Here is a 26,809-nt window from a genome sequence, read left to right on the forward strand (position 1 = left end):
TACAGCTGCAGTTTTCTTTTGTGGGTGCTGGAAAAATAAAATATATTTTGATGCATCAAGTACTACATACTTTGAGGTACTTTTTGTGTTACATAACATACCCAAAAATAATTGAAACATTTTACTAGTTTACATTTCTCAGCCATACACTATTCAGTAGTGTGGAGTAAATTTCTATACTCTCTACACTATTCCGCAGTGCAGAGTAAATTTCTGTGATCTCAGTGAAAAAACCTTTAAAAATTTTGTAGGCCTCCATTGCTCAGACATACAGTGTTACATCATCTGTGAACATTTCAGTGATCTGTAAAACTGCAAAAAGCTTTTAAAAATTTTGTAGGCCTCCATTTCTCAGTTATTCAGTCTTACTTTGTCTGTGAATATTTCTGTGATCTCTAAAAGTGAACAAAAGCATTTAAAAATGTTGTAGGCTTCATTTCTCAGACATACAGTATTACCACACCTGTGAACATTTCTGTGATCTGTAAAACTGCTACAAAGCTTTTACAAATGTTGTAGGCCTCCATTTCTCAGACATACAGTGTTACGTGGTCTATAAACATTTATGATCTCTAAAATTGAACAAATGCTTTTAAAATTTTTGTAGGCTTCCATTTCTCAGACATACAGTGTTACAAGGTGTTAGGCATCGGATTCCTGTCGCTGCACAGCAGGAATCCCGAGCCTTACATTCGTCAGTCTCCCAATCCTCCCCAGAGTCCGGTTGTCACAGTGGCATTACCTTCCTCTAATGGGTAAAGTCATGCTTGGAGGCAGAAAGTGTCCCCCATGCCAGGTAATAGATTTAATCACAATTTCCTGCTGCAGGTCAGAAAAGGGAGAGGCCTTATAAATTCTGGCCAGCAGAGGGGGTTGGTGGGTGAGTCAGCTGGAAGTCAGCTGAGGGAGTTGTCATGGAAACGAAACAGCTGTGAGCTGTGAGGAGAAATGATAATGACAGTTAAATGTGAGGACATGAGGTAAAAGGATCTTTCTGGAAGATCCTGTCAGATGAAGACAGAGAGCTGATCTGTGAATAGGGAAAGGACAAGAGCAGAGACTAAGAGACTCTAGGGAAGCTAAAATACTGCATATAGCAGACCCCTGAGTGAAGAGCTAATAAAGAGAAAAGGGACATCAGAGTTCTAGGCTGACAGGAGCTGTACGTCCTGATAGCTGAATCTGAAAGTACAGGGGATTGTAAATTCCTGTGCACATTAATCACCTGAGGGCACGGCAGCAGATAAGGAGCCCGGGGCCGATGGTGAAGAGAACGGTACCCGTGGAATAGGCTCACGCTGACAATGTCCCTTTTCTCTTTATTAGCGCTTCACTCAGGGGTCTGCTATATGCAGTATTTTAGCTTCCCTAGAGTCTCTCAGTCTCTGCTCTTGTCCTTTTCCTTCTTGTCAGATCAGCTCCCTGTCTTGAACTGACAGGCCCCAGCTGTTCGCCTAGTAAAGGAGTGCCTGGCAGAAGCTAATGCACACCCTAGTCCAGATGACCCACAGGAAGCATCTAGCCGAGGCATTCAAAGCCCTGTCAAACTTTGGCCTGAAAATAAAACCGTCCAAATGTCACCTTTTGATACCCAAGGTGCAGTACCTAGGTCATGTGGTGAGCACGGAAGGTGTGGCACCCGATCCTGACAAAGTCCCCGTTGTCCGGGACTGGAAAAGACCCAGCACTATCCATGAAGTGAGGCAATTTCTTGGGTTAGTAGGCTACTACCGAAGCCAGAGGAAACTCTGGTGGAGGTCCGCAGCGGTCCAGTTCGTGACACCAAAAATGACGCGCCCCGGGGGCCGTGGGGTACTCGGAGCCAGGCCTGTCGACTGCAATGGGGACAGTGTCACGCAGCTGAGACCCGGTCCGTGGCCCCAGGCAGTTCACAAAGAGCTCTAGGGAGCCCCTGGAGTCAGCTACAAACCCGTAGCCCTGGATATTATCAAACTCCAGGACCCTACCCCAGCCTACTCGTTCTGGATCTTTAATTGTTATGCTTCTGGTCTACCTCTTAATTTGGAGGTCTTTTCCCTCCAGGGCCTGATTCCATCTCCTCCTCTCCTCTCACTCTTTAGCGTACTGGCACAGCTGTTGGGTGCAGTAGTCCTCTGCCTCCTGCTCAGGCTCATCACCACTGACTGGCAGTATCGGGGCTGGTGCTGAGATTTTTCCCCCTGGTGACGCTTCCCGGTCCCAGGTCAGATCGAGTCCCATCTGGCCAGACTTCGGGGGTGATGGGGACGTAACCCGGCCGAACAGGGCTTCCCAGGGCACAAGGGCGCCAATGGTACCTGATGGGGCTGCACCGCTGGTCTCTTCCTCCGGTCCCGGTGTCAATGGCGCTGAAGCGGAAGTTGGCTCCAAGGCGGATGGTGTAAAGAGAGCCGCCTCCTGGAATGAGCGTCAGTACCTCCTGGCTGGTGGTGGTGACCTCCGGTGTTATCGTGGTCACAGGCTCCGGGTCTGGTGATAGCGGAGTACTTGCCTCAAGTACCGATGCTGGTGGAACACTGGGGCCAGGCTTTGCTGGGGCTTGCCGCTTAATTTGCTCCAACCGAGCCTGATGATTTCGCAGCTCCTGGTGTAAGCGGCTAATCTCCTGCTCCAGCTGGGTCATATTCCACTCCTGCTCAAGTGCCCCGAGCTTTGCCGTTTCAAGGTGAGTTAGCGGATTATTGTCCTTGTAGATGGTGAATTTTGCGGAAGCCAAGTAGTGCTTGAAGTGCTCTGTTACTGCCCAGACTATGACGAGGAACTCCAGTTTAAAGGAACTGTAGTTGTCAGGGTTCCTCTCAGTGGGACGAAGCTTCCTGCTGGCGTAGGCAATCACTCTCTCTCTGCCTTTCTGCACTTGTGACAGCACTGCTCCCAATCCCACGTTGCTGGCATCAGTGTAAAGTACAAATGGTTGGTCATAGTCAGGGTAGGCCAGGACCTCATCTCCTGTGAGGGCCAATTTCAACTTGGTGAAGGACTCTTCTATCCTTTTATTCCACTCGAAAGGAAGATTTTTGTTCTTGGCCTTCTTGGATTGGCCCACTAGAAGATCTTGCAGCGGTGCTGCTATCTTGGTGAAGTTCTTGATAAATCTTCGGTAGTAGCCTACTAACCCAAGAAATTGCCTCACTTCATGGATAGTGCTGGGTCTTTTCCAGTCCCGGATAACGGTGACTTTGTCAGGATCGGGTGCCACACCTTCCGCGCTCACCACATGGATTAGGTATTGCACCTTGGGTTTCAAAAGGTGACATTTGGACGGTTTTATTTTCAGGCCAAAGATTGACAGGGCTTCAAATACCTTGGCTAGGTGCTTCAAATGGTCTTCGTAGGTTTTGGATAAGACGATGATGTCATCCAGGTACAGCAGAACGGTTTCAAAGTTTTTATGCCCAAGGCAGCATTCCATTAACTGCTGAAATGTTCCTGGTGCATTGCTGAGCCCGAACGGGCATGTAGTTAAACTCGCAGAGGCCCATTGGTGTTGTAAACGCCATCTTCTCTTTATCTGCCTCTGCCACAGGAACCTGCCAATACCCACTGGTGAGATGTTAGGTAGAGAAATAATTAGCAGTTCTCAGTGCAGCCAGTGATTCCTCAATTCTAGGCAATGGGTACGCGTCTTTATGTGTATGTCTTTATCTGTTATGATCTATGTGATTATTGTTATGCTGCAATGTCTATTGTCTGTACAAATCCCCTTTGAAATGTAAAGTGCTGCGGAATATGTCGGCGCTATAAAAATAAAATTTATTATTATTATTAAGTGTAATGCTGTTAATCCGCCTGTAGTCTACACACATTCTCATAGTACCGTCTTTCTTCTTAACGAGGACTAATGGAGCTGCTCAGGGGCTACAACTATCTCTGATTACCCCAGCCTCCTTCATCTCTCGTAACATACTCTTGGCACATTGGTAGTGTGCTGAGGATACTGGCCGGTGTCTCTCTTTAATGGGTGGATGATCTCCGGTGGGAATATGATATTGAACCCCTTTTGCCTGCCCAAAAACTAGAGGATGCTTGCTGAAGACCCGTTCAAATTCTCGAGCCGGGTCCGTCGACTTCCATGGGAGACGGTATCACGGCGGTGGCGACCCGGTCCGTGACCCAGAGGCGTCCAGTAATAAAATAGGGGAAAGTTGTGTGGTATTTATGTGGTAAAAATGAAAATAAAGTTATTAGATGGTGAAATACCTGACGCCACCTGTGGTATTCTAGTCAGAGGTGACCAGCGCTGCAGTGTTGCTTCTCTGGGATGGATGTTGGGCACAGCTATGATGTTGTAGCCCTCCACAGGTAGGGCTGTAGTCCCAGGGCAAAGATGTTAAATAAATAGTAAAAATGGCTGTAAACGTTGGGGTGCAGATAAATGAGAGAAAGACACAGAGAGGTGCAGTTTCTTTACCTTTTACTGGTAATAGGTTGCAGTCTGGAGTACCACATATAGGTGATGGAATGAGTCCGTTCCCCTGGAGGCATTCAGGGGATTCACCTTGCCAGGTGGGGATTTAGGACCTTCCTTTCTGTGCTTTGTGTGCGGGTCTCCGCTGTATATAACTATGCTGCGACCCTCTTCGTGATTTTTTCACTAACCTGTAAGGCCTCTTTCACACATCAGGTTTTCGCCGTCAGGCGCGATCCGGCACTTTTGACAAAAACCGGATCCGGCGAAATGCAATGCCGGATCCGGTTTCCCCCCCATTGACTTGCATTAGAGCCGATCGAGCCGGATGGCCATGCGTTTCATCCGGTTTTCGCCAGATCCGGCAATGTGTCGCGATCCGGCGTATGGAAAAAACGGCTACTGTAACATTTTTCGTCTCCGGCGAAAAAGCCGGCTTTTTCACACAATGAAAGCCTATGAGTGCCGCAATGCGCCGGATCCGTTTTTTTTGGTCTGAGCATGCTCAGTAGCTCTGCCCACAAGACACATATATAAAAGCATGACAGTGGGACCCTCAGCCACACCCAACATGCCACCCAAGACAGGAACCAGGCGCAGGAGAAGGCAGGAGACCACTGCAGCAGCACCATCAGCACCACCACCACCCCAAATGGAGCAGCATGCTGAACAACGGGAGGGGAGTCCAGCAGCAGATGAGAGATGGTAATTATCAAATCCCCCATTCCTCCAAACTAGGTCCATGGAATATCAAGATATTCATTGGCCCTTTGTTTCTCTTTATTCAACAGCCGCCCAAGAGATGCAGCAGCAGCAACAGTGGCAGCACTGGCAGCAGCAGTAACACCACCCACAGGCATGGAGTCTGGCCAGCAGGAAGACAGCACATCTTCTTCTGGGAGCCCTCCCTCGCATCGTCAGCGTTTGACGGTAAGTTTTTATTTCCAAAATCCATCATCTCTGTAATATATGTCTATTCATTGCCTTTTATTTCAAAACAGGAATCACAAGCTGAAGAGGAGCTCCCAGAAGAAGAAGGAAGGGGTGGACAGACACCTGGAGTGGGCTCACAATTGGTAAGTTTTTGGCATCAAACGCAGAACCACAACATCACACTACACACAACACATAGAAAACAATGTTCTGCAGACCACACACAGCAAACAAATGCCTACATCCAAAGACATAAAATTTTTTCTTTTCTTCTCTAGTCTTCCCAATCTGGTGCTCGGCCAAGAGGTCCTCGCAGTGCCTCCCAGGGTCGTCGGCGACAGCGATGCGGCGGTCACCAGCGTGTAAGTATAATATTTTTGCTTTGTTTTTTTGCACTTTTTATTTCATTTCTTTTGTGGAGGCTAATTATGTTATTTTTGTCTTTTTCTTTAACAGCCTTCACAGCGTGCTCCCGACTCTGACGGTGAGGATGGAGGGATTGATGTGGACAACCTCATCGATCTCGTCAGAGAAAGGGAGCCGCTATGGAATATGGCTGACCGCCGCCATGCTGACCTGATCGTTACCCAACGACTCTGGGAGGAAATCTGTTCGCTCCTTGTGGACCGCTGGGAGGACCTCGATGCTCGGGCCCAGACTAAAGAGCGTAAGTATATACAGTACCGGTTGCTTGATGTAAACCAGTGTTTCCCGAACTCCAGTCCTCGTGGTCCCCACGGATCATGTGTTCAGGATTTCCATTTACTATGGAAATCCTGAAAACATGACCCCTGGGGACCATGAGGACTGGAGTTTGGGAAACACTGATGTTGTATACTAACCACTCCTTTCTCGTTTCAGGGGACAGAATTGTGAAGCAGTGGCGGTCTGTGAGGGATCGTTTCAAGAAGGAGTTCAATAAAGAGATGCGGGCCCCAAGTGGATCTGGAGGACGCAGGAGCAAGTACAAGTACGCACAAGCCCTGTCGTTCCTCCGGGATACAATGGTCACCAGAAGGTAAATATTACACACCACATGTGAAAAAAAATGTTTAGATGTAACAATTTTTTTTCAGCCAGGGCCATACCATGTCACTATTTTAATTGTTTTTTTTTCTCTTTATTCCACAGCACGGTGAGCAGCACTCAGGAGCCTGCACGATTGGACCCTTCTGAGGCGATCCCTGAGGAGACCGGCACCGAGGGACACTTCGACCGCCCCGATACATCTGCACCTTCCCAGCCTTCCCACACATTCGACCCATCTGTCCCATCTACCAGCACAGGAGCATCATGGCCGCCTACATTACATGAAGCTGCTGGTGAGGAGATCGCTTTCCCTTTACCCCACCCTTCTGCCCCTGCCACCTCTAGTACACCTGCGGGTACTGGGCGGCAGCGGCAGAGGGGTCAGGAAAAGAGTTATGCGCCAGAGTTCTTGCATCTGAACGCATCTTTCCAGAACTGTCTAAAAGTCTTGTCAGAGCAAATCTCCGCAGGCTTTCAGCAGATCAACTCCAGCATTCTGGAGGTGAAGACACTTCTGCAAACCATGCATTCAGAAGCAAGATCTTCGCCAAACCACACCTTTTTCAGGTCTGTTGTGGAGCGCATGGAAACGCTCTCTCCTACCCAGCAGATGCATGTAATGCATTCATGCCACGGTGCTCTCCAGCACGTTACCTCCCAACCTCCTCCTCCCACCCCAGTAGTTCCTCCACCTGCACCCCCTCCAGCCACTTTCCATCCTCCCCCTCCTATTACATACCATCCACCTCCCCAGCACCAGCCACCTCCCCAGTACCAGCAACCTCCCCAGTACCAGCAACCTCCCCAGTACCAGACATCTCCCCACTTCCAGCAACCTGCCCCGTACCAAACTCCTTCCCCGTACCAAACTCCTTCCCCATACAACTTGCCATCAACATCATCTGCTCCTACAGTCCCTGCCCAACCCTCCACTCCACCGCCCACCACCTCTTCTGCCTCCCACATGTCCACCCATTCTGTAGCTTTTTCCACACCTTCACCTCTAACTGTTCCTTCCCCACCACGATCCCAGTCCTCTCTCCGCACTCCCAGTGTCGAAGTGTCCTGCAGCCCCTCCAGCAGTATTTCCACCCCACACTACACAGATTTATAATGTGTTTTTTAATAAAAATGCCTATTGGTTTTAAAACCTTTATTAAAAAAGTTTTTTGCACATTAAAAACATTTTACAAAAAAAAAATATTTTAAATAAAAGTTAAATTATCGTTTCACAATGGTTGTCTGTCATTTCTTTCTGCGGCGAACTATGTTTAAAAAAAAGGTTAAATACAGGGTATTTCAAAGGTAAAAAGGTATTCAAAACCAGGTATATAACTGTGGGTAAATTTTAGCTTTTTGCCACAGTTGTGTTCCTGGTTGTGTTTGAAGCAAAGTATTTCACCTAAAAAGTTGTGTTTATTGTTGGTGATTTCCTAACAATGTACACAACTTTTGTTACAAGGGGAAATACTTTGCATAAAACACAACCAGGAACACACCTGTGGCCTAAAGGTAAAAATAGTAAGACCATGACAAGATAGCCAACTTTGGTTGGCAAAGGTATATACTGTTGGTACACAAGGTACACAAGTTTGGTTAAGGGCACAAATCTTTCACACTCTGTCATCCTGCCAGTGTACTCTGCCTTGAGGTGACATAAAGTATAGTGCAAAATTGTCCCTCATTACTGAAACTGTCACAGAACTTCTAGTGGTAATGTCATGGTAATCTTGCAAGGTGGTTTCTTCAGAGGTGTCCTCAATGGAAATGGGTTCCTTGCAGATAACAAAATTGTGGAGTACCACGCAAGCTTTGATCACCTCGTCCACAGTTTCTGTCTTGAGGTTGATCGCAGTCAATAGGACCCGCCATTTGGCTGTCAGAATACCAAAGGTACATTCAACCATTCTTCTTGCTCTTGTGAGGCGGTAATTAAAAATGGGTTTTGTTCTTGTCAATCCTCTGCTAGAGTACGGTTTCAAAAGGTGTTCTGACAGCTGGAAGGCTTCATCCCCTACACAGACAAATGGCATAGGTGGACCAGATGTTTGCGGCAGCGGTCTAGGGGGTGGGAACTGGAAGGTGTTTCCATACAGTTTACGCCCCATGGCAGACAGTTTGAAAACTTGAGAGTCATTGGAGCGGCCATAGGCCCCAATATCAACAGCAATAAATTTGTATTCCGCGTCAGCGATGGCCATGAGGACAATTGAAAAATATTTCTTGTAATTGAAATATTCTGATCCCGATCCAGCTGGCTTTACAATGCGGATATGTTTCCCGTCCACAGCGCCCAAGCAGTTCGGAAACTGACATATCTGTTGAAACTTTTCTGAAATTTCAATCCACCTCTCTGTTGTGGGCTCTGGTAAAAACTCTTCAGCTAAGGAGTCCCACAGTGCACGGCATGTGTACTTCACTATTCCAGATATGGTGGAAATCCCGAGTCTGTACTGGAAATGCAGTGACGAAAGGGATTCTCCAGTTGCAAGAAATCTGTGGGGAATTAAAAAACAATCAATTAGTTTAAAATCACAGCATTACATACCAAAACTCAGCTATAACACTTGGAGATACAAACTACCACCAACAAGATTGCAGTGAAAGTGTGCTCTGATGCGAGCACATCCAATAAATGTGGCTTACCTTAAAGTCACCATCAGACGCTCTGCGGGTGAAACAGAGAAGCGGCAATAGGTGTCCGCTTTTCTTATGAGGTGTGCAATGCGCTCCACCAAGTAATCAAAATTCTCCATTTTCATCCGAACATATCCAAAAAATTTCTCCGGGTTTCGTCTAAGGTCCATGCAGAGTGTAGAATAGACCCCACGCGTCATTCTCTTGGCTGTGATGGGGTGGATCCACAAACGTCGTCTACGATGCCTGATGCACTGCTGTCTCGCTCTTTCCTTCTCCAGAACAATCACCCTCAAACGATTCGCCTCCGCTGTAAAATCCGCCAAATTCTTCAAAATATTTCCAATCACAACATCCATCTTCGCCAGTAACTTGCTCTTCTCTCCAACCTGCACTTTCTCCTCTACAACCTGTCAAAGAAGGGCTGTAGGAACACGCTATATATAGTTTTTCAGTAGCCAATCCCGTTCGGAAGGCCACAAGGGGCGATTTTAAAAACCGGATCCGGCGTAATCCGTCGAAAAACGGAACAAAAACCGGATTAACCGGATGAGACGGATCCGGTTTTGTCTGTCAAGAACAAGACGGATCCGGCAGAAAAACGGATCCGTCACATCCGGTTTTACGAAATATTTGCCGGATCCGGCGCTCCGGCACGACGCCGGATCGCGCCTGACGCCGAAAACCTGATGTGTGAAAGTAGCCTAAGGCTGTCAGCGTGAACCTATTCCACGGGTACCGTTCTCTTCACCGTCGGCCCCAGGCTCAACCAGGTGTCCCCCTCATTCCATCACCTGTATGTGGTACTCCGGACTGCAACCTATTACGAGTAAAAGGTAAAGAAACTGCACCTCTCTGTGTCTTTCTCTCATTTATCTGCACCCCGTTTACAGCCATTTTTACTATTTATTTAACATCCTTGCCCTGGGACTATAGCCCTACCTGTGGACCATTACTCAAGGTTTTTGGTAGTTGTGCCTGTTAAAGACCAAACAGTGAAGACAGCAGCCAAGGCATTTCAGCAACACTTTTGTCGACCGCACGGATACCCTGAACAAGTGCTCACCGACCTAGGTCCAGCCTTTGAGGCAGAAGTGTTCCAGGAGTTCTGTAACATGTACGGTTGCAAGAATATCAGAACGACTCCGTACCACCCACAGACAAATGGCATGTGTGAAAAGATGAATCAGGTGGTCATTGACTTATTGAAGACCTTACCTCTGGAAGAACGAAACCAGTGGCCAGAGAAGTTGCCAGATCTGGTAGATTTATATAATCATATACCGGTAAACTCTACAAATTGCACTCCGGTCTATTTGATGAGAGCAATACCTGGAAAGTTACCTATTGATTTAGACATGGGAGTCTTAACACCTGAGACAACATCACCAGATGCAGACTGGGATACAGAGCGGCAGCAACAATACCACAAAGTACAAGAATGTGTGGAGAAAAGTTTGCCCCAAGCAAGACAGAGACAGGAAAGAAATTACAACCAACATGCCCCTGCAGTTCCCTTGACACCAGGAGAACAAGCACTTAAAAGAAAGAGACGTGTTCACAAACTAGATGACCAGTGGGAAGCAGAGCCATACACCGTGATACCTTCAGACTTTAATAACACCAAAGTATGTATCATCAGCAAAGATGGAGGAGAAACCTTCGAAGCAGTCTCAAGAGATCATCTAAAGATGTGCCTTGATCAATTGAAGGACAAGAAAGAAGTCCAAGACACTCCACAGCCTGCAGTACAGGTGGAAGAAAAGATTCAAACTATACTTGGAGAATTTCCTCGGACGTGGACACAAGTAAATCAGGCAATAATAGTACCAGTACTAACCTTTCATCAGCCTACTGCACGAGATGAAGAAGAGACTCTAAATGAAATGACACCAGTAACAGATACCACATCTGCAGAGGAATGCGAAAATCTGTCCCCTGCTAACAGCGAATCTGACAATCTCATGGTGAGTCTAGGAGTAGAGAGAAGGCAGTCTAGAATACCTATCTTACACAAGTCTACTTATAGCATAGTGACTAATGCACCAACAGTAGACATCAGAAAACAGGTCAAATCATCAGAAATACCTATACTACGTAGATCCACTTGTAGTACTAGAAGTCAGATCCCTGCCCATTACAGAGATTACGTAATGTACATAAAGTAATAAGAATGTATAGTAAGTAGTAACCGTTAAGCATGAGAGCCTACAGAGACTTACTGTAAGAACGTTTTTATTCGCAATAACCAATTAAAGGACAATTGGGCCACAGGACTATGTGTGGTCAGAACTGTATTTGTAAATAGTTACTCCAAAAAAAGCCTTGAAAATAAGCCGCCGGTGTGGCCGAAAAACAGGCCCATCTACAGAGTGCCCTGTAGCCACGCCTAGAGATGACACACAAAGTGGGTTAAGGTGGTTCCCACCAACTAAACTCCAGGTACAAGCACAAAGACAATTCCTGGACAGCAGCATAAGGACTGGTCGCTGCAGTAACCGTGCTATTGTTTTCTTTTTCTTGTCTGGTTTTTGATAATTTTTACATTTTTTAAGACTTTGTAGATTTGCATTAATTGTTGTTAACAATTTTTGTTATATTTTCCTCAGTCCAGGAGTACTGAACTTAACTGGGGGGGAATGTGACACCCCAGAGTCCGGTTGTCACAGTGACGTTACCTCCCTCTAATGGGTAAAGTCATGCTTGGAGGCAGAAAAGGGACCCCATGCCAGGCAGCATAGATTTAATCACAATTTCCTGCTGCAGGTCAGAAAAGGGAGATGCCTTATACATTCTTGACAGCAGAGGGGGTGGGTGAGTCAGCTAGAAATCAGCTGAGGGGGTTGTCATGGAAACAAAGCAGCTGTGAGGAGAACTGACGACAGTTACAACATGAGGACGTGAGGTAAAAGGATCTTTCTGGAAGATCCTGTGAGTTCAAGACAGGGAGCTGATCGGTGAGGAGCTCAATAGGCAGAGCTGATCTGTAAAGAAGGAAAGGACACGAGCAGAGACTGAGAGACTCTAGGGAAACTAAAATTCTGGATATAGCAGACCTCTGAGTGAACGCTAATAAAGAGAAAAGGGACATCAGAGTCCTAGGCTGACAGGAACTGTACGTCCTGATAGCTGAATCTGAAAGTACAGGGGATTGTAAATTCCTGTGCGACGTTGATCACCTGAGAGCACGGCAGCGGATAAGGAGCCCGGGGCCGACTGTGAACAGAACGGTACCTGTGGAATAGGCTCACGCTGACAGCCGTACAGGTTAGTGAAACCATCACGAATAGAGGGTCGCAGCGCACCTCTTAGATTAAATCACAATTTCCTGCTGCAAATCAGAAAAGGGAGATGCCTTATAAATTCTGGCCAGCAGAGGGGGATGGGGAGTCTGCTAGAAATCAGCTGAAAGGGTTGTCATGGAAACGAAGCAGCTGTAAGCTATGAGGAAAAATGATGACAGTTAAACCTGAGGACGTGAGGTAAAAGAGATCTTTCTGGAAGATCTTGTCAGATGAAGACAGGGAGCTGAGCTGAGAGGAGCTCGATAGGCTGATCTGTGAAGAGGGAAATGACAAGAGCAGAGACTGTGAGACTCTAGGGAAGCTAAAATACTGCATATAGCAGACCCCTGAGTGAAGCGCTAATAAAGAAAAAAGGCACATCAGAGTCCTAGGCTGACAGGAACTGTACGCCCTGATAGCCGAATCTGAAAGTACAGGGGATTGTAAATTCCTGTGCACATTGATCACCTGTGGGCACGGCAGCGCATAAGGAGCCCAGGGCCGACGGTGAAGAGAACGGTACCCGTGGAATAGGCTCACGCTGACAGCCATACAGGTTAGTGAAACCATTGCGAATAGAGGGTTGCAGCTCTGTAGGTTTGGTTGCTGCTGCTGCCACCTCTGGGCCAGTTATAGCAATGCATGCTGGTCAGCAGCGAGCTACTCCAGGGACTAAGTCCTCCTTTCAGTCCACTGAGCATGCCCGTGGGACTATCTCTCATTGGAGATCGGAGGTCACATGCTCAGGTCCTTCTCCAGCTCGGATTGGACCATCAGGAAAGTCAGGAAGGTCCTGGAAGGACGCGGCTATATAAGGTTCGCATGGCCGCTCGGCCATGCGCTAATATAGAGAAAGATTTAGACCATGTGGAGTGAGTGTAGTATGCACGTATGAATGTCTCTGGTGAATGACTCATTGGATACCCCTACCCTTGGTACGCATGTGTCGTGTAGCCTAGCCTGTTAGCGCCCAGGCTGAAGAGCAAGTAGGAGGCAGAGTCAGAGACTGGCATCTACGCCAAGTGGTGGCTTGGTCTGTACGCCACGGTTTTCTTGGTCAACACTCCACGGTCGCCAGTGTCACTTAGTGGCGTCCGCAGTTGTGACGCCGCATGCTTAGTAGGTCTAGAGGGACTCTGACCCTGTGTCCTTGGGGCTGAGTCCTGTGACCTGATACTGAGCGTTTACCTTGCCGAGCTCTGTGAGCTTTAACAGGCTCCGGCATTTATGTTCAGCGGTAGTGCGGCTCTGTGAAGCAACAGAGTCTGCCCCTGTACACACCCGCATGTGCCCCTCTATTATATCGCCATATAGCGTCCGCCATTACTAGCAGCAGTTTACCACTCCTGCACGGTGGACCCCAGGCTGCAAACGCACCTTATCATCTTTATTATTTAGTGTGTTCCTCCAGCCCTAACATTATATTAGCGCCAGGGTCTGGCTAGCAATGACGGACGAGCAGCGTCTGCAGAGATATGTCCAGCAGCTGGAGGGTAGGTTGTCAGCTCTCGAGCGGTCAGCCTCAGCTGCGAATGTCACGGCAGTCGCTGTTCAGATAGCTGCAGAAGCTGTCTCCCGCGCCTCCACATCCATACCTGCCCCGACTTTGTCCCGTCTCCCGCTGCCCGACAAGTTCTCAGGTGACAGCGCCTTCTGTAGAGGTTTCGTGAGCCAGTGCTCTATCCAGCTTGAGCTACTGGCCACGCGATTCCCCTCAGAATGGGCTAAGGTGGGGTTCATCATCTACCTTCTGTCGGGTAGGGCTCTGGAATGGGCCACTCCACTGTGGGAGCGTGGTGACCCCATGGTACTGAGCGCCGCCCAGTTCCTGACATGCCTGAAACAGGCCTTTCTGGGGCCAAAGGTCACACATGATACCTCTCTTCAGTTGTTGGCATTAACACAGGGTTCCTTCTCGGTCAGACATTATGCCGTCCACTTCCGGACACCGGCTTCCGAGCTGGAATGGTCTGATAAGGAGCTCATTCCTGTGTTCTGGAGAGGTTTGGCGGAGCAGGTCAAAGATGCTCTAGCGACCAGGGAGGTTCCCGTTAGTCTAGAGGAGCTTATTACCATCTCCACCCGCATAGATCTCCGTTTTACGGAGCGCAGGTTGGAGCGTTCTCAGTCCAGACCGAGGGGTAGGTTGGCCCCCGCCTTCTCTAAACCTCTGGATCCACCCGATCTGGGAGTCATGCCTTCGAAGGCCTTGGAGGTGTCTCGCACCGACTCCAAGTCTCGCCTGGTGCGATCCTCCACTCTGTTTCCAGTGTCGACAGCCTGGTCACCTGGCCAACAGGTGCCCTCAGCAGTCGGAAACGGACACATCTAGTGGTAGTCGGAGGAGCCCTACTAGACACTGGAACTTTCTCCTCCTAACTGTCCTTTAGAGGGACGTTAGAGAGCGGTGCTTCCACCTGGGAGGTAGAGGTCTGCCTGGACTCTGGGGAGGAGGGAAATTTTATGTCCTCGTCCTTTGCCCAATGGCACGCAGTTCCTTTGGTGCTACTTCCTCATCCCGTGACCATTAGGGTGATGAACGGTTCAACCATACCATTTCAAATTACACTTCAGACAGCTCCCCTTAGACTCTCACTCTCGCCGTCCCACCATGAGACATTGTCCTTTCTCATTATGCCCGAGGGCATCGACCAGGTTCTCCTAGGAGTTCCCTGGTTGCGTTGCCACTCTCCCCATATAGAGTGGTCCTCGGGGAGAATACTGGGCTGGAGCAAGTCCAGTGAGGGTAGGTGCGTGAGAGAGTGCATTCAAGTAGTCTCCACAGAGGTCCCCGCGGATCTCTCCACATTCCCAAAGCACAACCAGCAGTATGCAGACGTGTTCTCTAAAAAATCTGCAGAGACTCTTCTGCCCCATCGTCCCTACGACTGTCCTATAGACCTTTTGCCAGATGCAGAGCCTCCTCGAGGTCACGTGAATCCCCTGTCTCTCCCAGAGACGGAGGCCATGTCACAATACATCAGGGAGAACCTGGCAAGGGGGTTTATTAGGAAGTCGGAGTCACCAGCTGGGGTGGGGTTCTTCGTACGGAAGAAGAGTGGAGAGCTGCGCCCTTGTATTGATTACAGGGGTCTTAACGCCATAACCATCAAAAACAAGTACCCTCTTACCCTGATATCTGAGCTGTTCGACAGGTTGAGTGGGGTCCAAATCTTCACTAAGCTAGATGTACGGAGGGCTTACAACCTGATACGCATTCGTGAGGGGGACGAGTGGAAGATGGCCTTTAAAACCAGAGATGGCCACTATGAGTATCTGGTCATGCCCTTCGGCTTCTGTAATGCACCAGCCGTCTTCCATGACTTTGTGAATGATGTCTTTCGGGATATGCTCTCCACCTCAGTGGTGATCTATCTGGACGACATCCTTATCTTCTCTCCAGAATTGGCCTCTCACCGGAGAGACGTCTGCAAGGTCTTCAACCGCTTGCGGGCGAATTCTCTCTTCGCCAAGTTGGAGAAGTGTCAGTTTGAGCAGGAGTCTTTTCCTTCCCTGGGCTATATCATCTCGGCCCAGGGGTTGGCTATTGATCCTGCGAAATTGCAGGTGGTAATGTACTGGCAAGAACCCCACTCTCTTAAAGCGGTGCAGCGTTTTTTGGGGTTCGTTAATTACTACCGCCAGTACATTCCCCACTTCTCTACTTTGGTGGCTCCCTTGGTCGCCCTCACCAAAAAGGGAGCCAATCCCAAGGTTTGGTCGGAACAGGTCTCAGAGGCCTTCTCTGCCCTTAAGACCCATTTTGCTGGCGCTCCTATCCTCCATCGTCCCGATGTGGATAAACTCTTTATCCTAGAGATAGATGCCTCATCCGTCGGTGCAGGAGCGGTCCTTTTCCAGAAAGATGCCCAAGGTCGGAAGCACCCCTGCTTCTTTTTCTCTAGGACCTTTTCACCGGCAAAGAGAAATTACTCCAATTTGGGACAGGGAGCTTCTGGCAATGAAGTTGGCCTTCTCCGAGTGGAGACATCTCCTGGAGGGAGCCCGGTTTCCCTTTCAGGTGTACACCGACCATAAAAACCTGGTGTACTTGCAAACAGCCCAGCGGCTGAACTCTCGCCAAGCCAGGTGGTCACTTTTCTTCTCCCGTTTCCGCTTCACCCTGCACTATCTGTCTGGTGAGAAGAATGTCTGGGCTTGCTCCATGGTGTCAGCGGAGGAGGAGGCTGAGCCTCGGCTAATCATCCCCTCCGAGAGTCTGAGGACCGTGGCTCCGGTCGCTCTAGATTCAGTGCCACCGGGCAAGACTTTTGTCCCTCCCCGCCTGCGGCCAGAGGTCCTCTCGTGGGCTCACACGTCTAGGGTGGGCAGTCACTTTGGGACGAAGCGGACCACGGAACTCTTGGCTAGGACATATTGGTGGCCGCATATGGCCCAGGTCATGGGAGAGTACATTCGGGCATGCGTTTCCTGCGCCCAGAACAGGTCCTCTAGGCAGAGAAAGGCCGGACTACTTTACCCCTTACCGGTGTCGGACAGACCTTGGGAGATGGTTGGCATGGATTTCATGGTCGGCCTGCCCAAGTCCAGTGGAAGCACGGTCATCTGGGTGGTCACCAATCATTTTTCTAAAATGGTGCACCTGGTGCCACTCTCGCGGCTGCCTTCTGCCCGAGGTCTGGCGGCGTTGTTCATAAAACACGTGTTTCGCTTGCACGGTATGCTGGACAAGATAGTTAGTGACCAGGGTCCCCAGTTTGCATCCCGGTTTTGGAGGGAGCTCTGCAGACTACTCAGTATTGAGCTAAATTTGTCTTCTGCCTATCATCCCGAGACGAACGGGTTGGTTGAGAGAGCTAACCAAACCCTGGTCACATACCTTCGACATTTTGTCTCGGCCAGGCAGGATGATTGGGCATCCTTACTACCATGGGCAGAATTTGCCCTGAACAACACTGTGGTCAATTGAACCGATCAGACCCCGTTCCTCCTTAACTACGGCCAGCATCCACGCGTTCCTGTCCCGATGCCAGTGTCGTCCACTGATTCCAGGGTGACAGACTGGGCAGTGGAGGCTTGGGACATTTGGGACCGCACTCAGGATGCCATCCTGGCCTTTAAAGAGAGAATGAGGGCGTCTGCCGACACACACCGGTGTCCCGCTCCGACTTTTGCCCCTGGTAACTTAGTGTGGCTCTCTACCCATAATATAGTAAAACCTGAGGCTAAAAATTGATTTTTCAAAATATGCAATTTTATTGTAGTTATTATGTCAGTCAAGACTGACCAAATATATAACACATGAAGGCGGTATACATAATACAATAGACATATTATCTCCAATAAATTATATATTAAACAAAATGAGAACACAAATCCATCAGTGAAAGTTTATAATGCGCCCATGAATATATTCTAAAAGAAGGAAGGAAAGAAAGGAAAAATCATATAAAATATGTCTAATATAAATCACATACATGGAAAAAATTAAGAGGCAGCCTAACGCAGCAATGAGGTACCATGAAGTTGTGCAAAAGGTAAGTAAAAGGAAAAACATGAGAACAGAATAAATGATATACCTGTGTGAGCTAATGAAATCACAAAAATTCTAAAATAAAAGAAAGAGGGCAAGGTAAGTATCAGGAATACTAGAGAGAAAGCACTATAGACATAGTGGCAACAAACATACCTGAACCAAAAAATAACCATGTATAAGGGACCTGCGTCGCCGTCTGTGTGATCTGTATGTGTCCAAACGCCAGACTGGTGTCTTTTTATATGTTATGTAGTTCACTAATGCGCCTCAGCTGTATGAGAGGATTGTGTGCACCCTAAATGTCCCTGCACCTGCGCAGACTACTGACCAGGACAGAAGTGTGGCATAGTGAAAGTAAAAAGCAGGAAGTGTGGCAAAAATCGCTAGAGCGCAGACGTCATAGGAAGTGGGGCAAATTAGTGAATAAATTAAGACGGAAGTGGGGCATAATGCAAACAATAAATCGGAGATAGGAAGAAGGCATTTAGTCATGTACAAACACAGTATAATAGATAAAGCGCAATTTCTAATAATAATGTAGAAGGTAAAAACCCATAGAATCAGACTAACATCGCCCTTAATGAAAAAGAATGATGCGATTGTATGCTAATATGTATGATGACATATTTTATGTGTGTATAAGCACAAAAAACGCTAATGACAATATTATAAAGAAAAAGAAGAATTTTAATAAAGAGAAAAATTAAAGGAAAGAAGAAAAAAAGGAAAAAGGAAACAAGAAAAAAGAGAAAAAGAAAAAAGGAAGAAAGAGAAAAACCACCAAGTAATAAAGTTAGAAAACCGAATGTGGATACCTTATTTCTGCAATCAGATCTGTAAACAAAAAAAGCGAAAAAGGGGTGATTAATCACCTATATATATTCAAAACACATATAAAAAGATTTTTTTATAAATATATACACAAGGGTAAATATGCCCATAATATCAGGCTGCAGTTTGAGTCCACTAAGTTTGCGCCGCGCTACATTGGTCCCTTTAAAGTCCTCGAGCAGATCAGTTCTGTGGTCTATCGATTGGCCCTTCCACCACAGTTGGCTATCTCTGACACCTTCCACGTGTCCCTTCTTAAGCCGGTCCCCATGTCTCGGTTCTCCGAGTCATCTGCCGGAACATCAGACCTGTCCTCAGACGAGTTTGAGGTTAATGCCATTATGGGATGCAGGGTGGTACGTGGAAAAAAGTTTTATTTGGTGGACTGGAAGGGTCATGGTCCACACGCTCAGACCTGGGAGCCAGTGGAGAACATCCACACTCCTCTCCTCATTGTGGCATTTGAGCGTAGCGAGGCTCAGAGGGGAGGGGGCCCTAGGAGGGGGGGTAATGTTAGGCGTCGGGTTCCTGTCGCTGCACAGCAGGAATCCCGAGCCTTGCATTCAGCAGTCTCCCATTCCTCTCCGGCAGCAGAGGAGGCTGCTCAGCAGACTTGTCGATCCAGGTGCTCTGCTTAGACCAGCTCTGTAGGTTTGGTTGCTGCTGCCACCTCTGGTCCAGTTATAGCAACGCATGCTGGTCAGCAGCGAGCTACTCCAGGGACTAAAGTAAGTCCTCCTTTCGGACCACTGAGCATGCCCGTGGGACGATCTCTCATTGGACTTCGGAGGTCACATGCTCAGGTACTTCTCCAGCTCGGATTGGACCATCAGGAAGGTCAGGAAGGTCCCGGAAGGACGCGGCTATAAAAGGGTCACATGGCCGCTCGGCCATGCGCTAATATAGAGAAAGCTTTAGACCATGTGGAGTGAGAGTTGTATGTACATATGAATGTCTCTGGTGAATGACTCATTGTAAACCCCCCACCCTTGGTACACATGTGTCGTGTAGCCTAGCCTGTTAGCGCCCAGGCTGAGGAGCAAGTAGGAGGCAGAGTCAGAGACTGGCATCTACGCCAAGTGGTGGCTTGGTCTGTACGCCACGGTTTTCTTGGTTGACACTCCATGGTCGCCAGCGTCACTTAGTGGCGTCCGCAGTTGCGACGCCGCACGCATAGTAGGTCTAGAGGGACTCTGACCCTGTGTCCTTGGGGCTGAGTTCTGTGACCTGATGCTGAGCGTTTACCTTGCCGAGCTCTGTGAGCTATAACAGGCTCCGGCATTTATGATCAGCAGTAGTGCAGCTCTGTGAAGCAACAGAGTCCGCCCCTGTACACATCGGGTGACGTTAACCCACGTTTGCCCCTCTATTATACCGCCATATAGCGTCCACCATTACTAGCAGCAATTTACCACCCCTGCACGGTGGATCCCGGGCTGCAAAAGCACCTTATTATCATCTTTATTATTTGGTGCGTTCCGCCAGCCCTAACACAAGGTCTGTGATCTCTAAAACTGAGAAAAAGCAATGAAGCATTTTTCAGGTTTGAATTTGATTGTCATCTATACACTTTTGCATTCTTTCTGTTATATTACTGAGGAGTAAACTCAAAAAGCCGCTTTAATTGCTGCAGATGACCAATTTTTTTCTTTTATTAAAAATAAACTTGGTTTCAAGAGACCTAGCAATTACAAAATGTGTTAGGTGTTCATTAAGGGATGGAGAAGTGGAAGTGCTGATGATGCAGGATGTGGGCGTGAGTCAGGTGGGACTCTGCCTGTTTTTGGAGCACAAGATACATGCCAATCCACAACACATAGGTTCCTGTCCCACTTTGCAGGGAGGCATGGTACACCACTTCTGAAGCCAGAGCAGTGTGAACAGGTGGTCGGTTGGATAGTAGATAATGTTTCCACAAGGCTTGGTGGCACCACATAGTCTTCCACAAGGTCCAGTCTTTCCAGCCTAATGTCTGGATCACTTTATCCTCACACCATGTTGAGTCCCAGGAGACTAGTGATCCTGCACTACGAGGTGCTGCTTACCATAACATTTCTTGATTGTGGCCTCTCAACCTGCATACTGCCAGAGGGACAGGGCAACATGCTGTTTAGTGATGCACAAAACTTTGAGCAGCCACAGCTGCAAGAACATGACAGTGGGAAACAATTTTGAATAAGAAAGAGGAAGATGAGGATGAGACACAGTTGCCACTAAGTCTTGTTGTTAAGTCACAAAGTCACGAGGACCATAGTGCGCTGGTGGAAGATAAAGTGGTAGACAACGAAGTCACCGATCCAACCTGGGAAGCTGGCATGCAGAGTAAGGACAGCAGTAATGAGGGGGAGATATCGACATCACCCAAACAGACAGGAAGAGGCAGCGGCATGACCATTGGGAGAAGGCGGGCAACTCTTCTGCACAGCACTGACAGTCCTGAATTTCTCTGTCAAAGAGTTGAGTTTCCCTATTCTGAGACTTTTTAAAGAGAGTTATGAGACAAACAAAATGGCCTTTTGCAACCTGTGCCATGCAAAGATCCAAAGATCAACAGGAGTTTGACCACTAAGAACCTAACCACCACCAGCATGATCAGGCACATGTCATCCAATCACCTAACTTGGTAGGCAGAATGCTTGGGTACATGATTGGTGCCATTGGGTGACACCAGTGCCTTTTCCCCTATGCTAAGTGCTTCCCAGTCTCCTGTCCAAAACACTGTCGCAGATGCCTGCTGCCCTGAACCTATCCTTGCACATTCTGACTTACCATCCTCAGGTATTTCCTAATCCTTGTCCTAGCCCAGTAGTTAGCTGTCACTACCCCAGGATTTTCAATGAAAAAGAATACTCCCAGCCACCCATCCACAGGACCAAACGTTAACCGAGCATGTTTCCAGACTGCTTGCCATGGAAATGTTGCCATTTAGGCTGGTAGATACTGATGATTTCCAATCACTCATGGCGGCAGCCGTCCCTCAGTACTTTGTCCCAAGCCGCCACATTTTCTCCCGGTGTGGTGTCCCTGCTTTGTACCAGCACGTGCCAAGGAACATCAACCGTACCGTTACCAACGCACTTACTGGCATTGTCCACTTAATGACCAATATGTTGACAAGCACTCGTGGCCAGGGATGCTACATTTCTCTGACGGCACACTGGGTGAATGTTGTGGAGGCTGGGGCCCGAGTCACACCTTGGCACAGTGCATGTTCTCTTACATCTTCGAGGATTGCTGGCTCTACATCTTTCAGGATTCCCTCGACCTCCTACAGCAGTTACTGCACCCCCTCCTGCTCCTTTTCATCCTCCATCTCCGATGTGGTATCTAGGAGCACATTATCCACATCAGCCAGAAGCTGGAAACTGGAAACTCTACAGCACTGCCTCTGCAAAGCGACAACAGGCTCTACTGAAGCTAATTTGCCTAGGAGACAAACTGCACATTGTGGCAGAGATACTTAAAAGAAAAACAGATGAGACAGACCTATGGTTTTTGCCACTGAACAATCAAATAGGCACTGTATGATAATGGGCGTAACCTGGTGGCGGCTGTAAGTTTGACAAGCTCATGCTTAGCACATGTGCTCAACTAGGTAGTTCAGCAGTTTCTGAAAACATACCCAGTTTTGCCAGAGCTCCTGGTCAAGGTACGCTGTTTCAGCACTCATTTCTGTATGTCAGCAACAGCTGCCGCTGCTCCGGCGGTGCTGCGGCAGTGCATGCACGTGCCAGCTCATGACTGATGTGCGACGTCACTATGTGCTGGAGCTCCACACTGCACATTCTGGCAAGGTCTTGTGAGCAGAAGAGGCCAGTGATTGAGTACCAGTTGCAAAATGCCTGTGTATTCTGGTCAGCCTCCTCACATAACAGCTGAAGAGTGGGCATGGATATCTGAGATTTATTTGGTTCTCTAAGACATTGAGGACTCCACCAAGATGGTGAGCGGCGATTCCATAGTCAGTGCAACTATCCTGCTTCTGTGACTACTTAAACAGTCGCTGTTCACAATTAAACATGAAGCCTTGCATGCAGACCAGGTGGGGATGGATGAAGACATAACACAGACAGATTGTAGCCAGCCCAGCCTCATGTCATCTACTGAGTGCAGATTGTGTAATAATGAGCAGGCCGACCCTGAGGAGGAGGAACAAGAGCTGGTGGTTAGCGCAACAGAGGCTAGTAGCCACACAACCTTCATCTCCTACATGGATGGACTGAGGATGGGAATGAGGAGATGGAGAGTAGTCATCATGGTGGAGACAGGGAAGTGTAGCTTGGCACATATGGCAGACTTTATGTACCGCTGCCTTTCCCGTGGCCCTCATGTTGCATTCATCTTGGCAAAAAAAGAGTACTGGTTTTTGACTCTACTAGACCCATGCTGCAAGGAGAACTTTGCATCGCTTCTTCCTAAGGTGGAGAGGTCTTTTAAAATGGTGCTATATCAGAAGGCCATTGTGGAAAATCTGTTGAAAAAATTACCATCAGAGACTACACTATCATAAAAATGAACAAAGCCCGGATTAACCGACACTTTTCAACATCACCAGATGACAGACACTATGTTTGTAATATTTAATATTTTAATGAGGCCTGCCAGTTGTTGCCTTTCAGCTGCCAATGGATGACCCTAGTCATATTTTCTGTCTGGCTTTGCACTTTAGCCTTTGACTGTATAAGTACATCAACCCTACTTTCAAAATATTTTCATTCAAAATGTCATGAATTCAATGACCCATCCATACAGTTAAACACAGTTATGGTTGCATTACGGTGGTATGTAAGACATACAGAAAGTGTAGAAAGATAGTTCAGGATTAGATTACTCATCCATACAGTATTATGTGCTTTATGTCACATTTTTGTGGTATACAACAGTAGAAAGAAGCTTTTGTAAATTTTGCTTGTTTCTTCACATTTCTTACCCATACTCTGTTCCGTGTGCTGGGGCACATTTTTGTGATATAGTGTATAAGATTAAACAAAAAATGTAAAAATGTTTTGGTGAGTTACAGTTCTAAGCCATACAGTATTACATGTTCTTGGGTACATTTCGTTGGTATATAACTCTCCAGTAACTTTTTAAAAATGTTATTGTTGTTATATTGATCCTCTATAGACTATTCTGTCATCTGTAATCCTTTTCATTGGTATATTAACCTCAAAAAAATTGTTCCAAATTTTATAGTTATTATATGTCTCACCCATAAGGTATTCTGTGGTCTGGATTACATTTTATTGGTATATAATCCTCAAAAAACTTGTTCAGTATTTATCGGTATTATATTGCTCACCTATAGACTATGCGTGGTCTGGAGTCCATTTTGTTGGTATATAACCCTCAAAAAACTTGGTTTAAAATTATCGTTATAATATTGTTTCCAAAAAATTGTTCAAAATTTTATTGTTATTATATTGCTCACCCATAGGATATTCTGTGGTCTGGATCACATTTTGTTTATGTATAACCCTTAAAAAAATTCACTGGATTCCAACTACAATTTGTGGTCAATATTAGAGTAAAGGGTTGTAACATCTAGTGTTAGAAACCAAAAATTATCTTCCCACGCATTTTGTTTATTTGTTTCTAACACTAGATGTTACAGCCCTCTAATATTGACCACAAATTGGGGCTGAAATCCATTGAACTTTATCTCGATGGAGTCCTTACATTAAAATCAGAACAGAAACTTTTTTACTTGTAGGCCAAAGGTTCATATTGGAGCATAATCTCTTTGAATTTCAGGACAATCTCTACCTGCAACAGCTTAGTACTGCTATGTGGACACAATTAGCCCCAAACTTTGCATGTCTATTTATGGGGCGGTTTGAGTCCCAGTCTCTGATAACATGTGACAAATGTAGGATACACATTAAGCACTATCGTAGATATATCAATGATTTAATCACAGTATGGTGAGGCACAGAGCAAGAAGTGCTGCATTTTGTAGACATACTAAATAGTAATGACTGGGCCTTCACCTTTATGGCACATACCGGGAGTTGATATGACTGTTTCTGGATTTGTAACCATTTCATGTGGATCAAGTAGTTATGAGTAGAACACAGTTCCAGCTAGCCAGTTTTATCGTATTAGAAAAAATTGCACTTTGACTACTGATTATATTAACAAATTAAAAACCTTAGAAAAAAGATTTAGCTGAAAGTGATATCCCAAAGATTTAGTTTAATCAGCTTTGCAAAGAAATCTGTATTCAACACAACTGGAGAGTCTAAATAAACAGAGTAAAGAGGAGGAGAGTCAGAATGAGTGGGAACCAATATATTAGAAAAACATTAAGAAAACAATGGTATCTCATGATTAAAGATCCCATTTAAAAAATGACACTACCAAAAGGATCACAGACTACCTTCAGATGTGGCAAAATGGTCAAAAATATTATAGTCACCAGCAAATTGAAGAAAGGTCAAAACCTGGGAACATGTAATAGAATTAATCCTTCAGCAACTCCTAGAAAGGAGGTCAAAAGATGTCATATAAAAAAATGTTGCAGCTGTAGGATCATTACCCATTAATAAATTAAAATAAGTCATCCAGTACAGGAGGGAAATTTAATATCACACAAAACTTAACATGTTATTCTGATTTTGTGATTAACATAACAAACTTTATTTTAGAAACCCATTTTTTATGATGTGTCTGTGGCCTTCAATATGTGGGTCGAACCACACAAACTCTTAGATTGTGTATGAATGGCCACAGACACAACATAAAAAATGGGTTTCTAAAATAAAGTTTGTCCCGACTCCCGACATTTGGTAATGAAACACAATAAAAATTTTGATGTAGTTAAGGTAACACCATTGGAAAAATTAGTATTGACTCCAAAAATAGGAAAAAGACCTTAAATACAAAAGAATCATTCTGGATTTTTAAACTACAAACTTTATATCCAGATGATCTAAATGACAAATTGGAACAAGTGTAGTTAACATAGTACTTACAGTAGGTAAAATCTGTTGCTGTATATCTAATCTGTTAAGAACAAACTTGGTACTATAAGTCTAAGCTGCCAAAGACTAAATCAATATATTAAATCCACCCTCCCACCTTCCCCTCTCTCTTCCTCACCTCTCTCCTCTCCCTGTTTCCCTTCCTCTGTCCAGGACAATCCACCTACCAACATCTCTGGACAATGATTGCTCTCACTGACCTTGTGGCATCGCTTCATATGTGGCAATTAGAAACAGCTAGTGCTCTCCACCATGGAGCTAAAGGTTATGAGACCCAGTGGTCTAAAGTTTGAAGGGTGCTTTCGGAAACCATTTTTGGATGGGTACAATGGAAGCTCAAGTTCAAGTTCCTGATTGAGTAATATCCTGAATATCCTCATTCCACATTCCACAACACAGCGGTGAAAAGTTTAAAGGGAATCTGTCACTGCCGGCACCTCCATCAGGGGCTTATCTACAGCATTGTGTAATGTTGTAGATAAGCCCACGATGTAACCTGAAAGATAAGAAAAACATGTTAGATTATACTCACCGGAGGGGGCGGACCGGTCCGATGGGTGTCGCGGTCCGGTCCGACGCCTCCCATCTTCATACGATGCCGTCCTCTCCTTCCCTTCCTGTAGTGGCTCTGGCGCAGGCGCACTGCTCTGCCCTTTTGCGGACAGAGCAGAGTCCTGCAGTGTGCAGTCATTGGAAGAGGTCTGGCACCTGCACACTGCAGTATTCTGCTCTGCCCTCAACAGGGCAGAGCAGTGCACCTGACCGGAGCTACTACAGGAAGGGAAGAAGAGGATGGCATCGTATAAATATATATTTTTTCTTCTCCCAGGGAAAGTCAAGTTTCTAGCAGGTGGTTTTAAGACTTCTTAACCCCTTCCTTACCGATGATGGAATAGTACATCATCGGTAAGGATTCCCTGCTTTGAGGTGGGCTCCGGCGGTGAGCCCACCTTAAAGCCGCGACATGTCAGCTGTTCATAACAGCTGACATGTGCCCGCAATAGGTGCGAGCGGAATCGCCATCCGCCCTCACCTATTGACTAGTTAAATCCCGCTGTTAAAGCTGACAGCAGGCATTTAAATAGCACTTACGGCCGCCGGGCCGGAAGTGAGCTCATCGCCGACCCCCGTCACGTCATCGGGGGGTCGGCAACGTGTTGCCTGGACAACCACAGGTCTCATGGAGACCTCTATGGTTGTTCCAGGCAGA

The sequence above is a fragment of the Dendrobates tinctorius genome, unplaced genomic scaffold (assembly GCF_039654945.1).
Source record: "Dendrobates tinctorius isolate UK_male_01 unplaced genomic scaffold, ASM3965494v1 ptg000022l, whole genome shotgun sequence".
NCBI classification, from domain to species: Eukaryota; Metazoa; Chordata; class Amphibia; order Anura; family Dendrobatidae; genus Dendrobates; species Dendrobates tinctorius.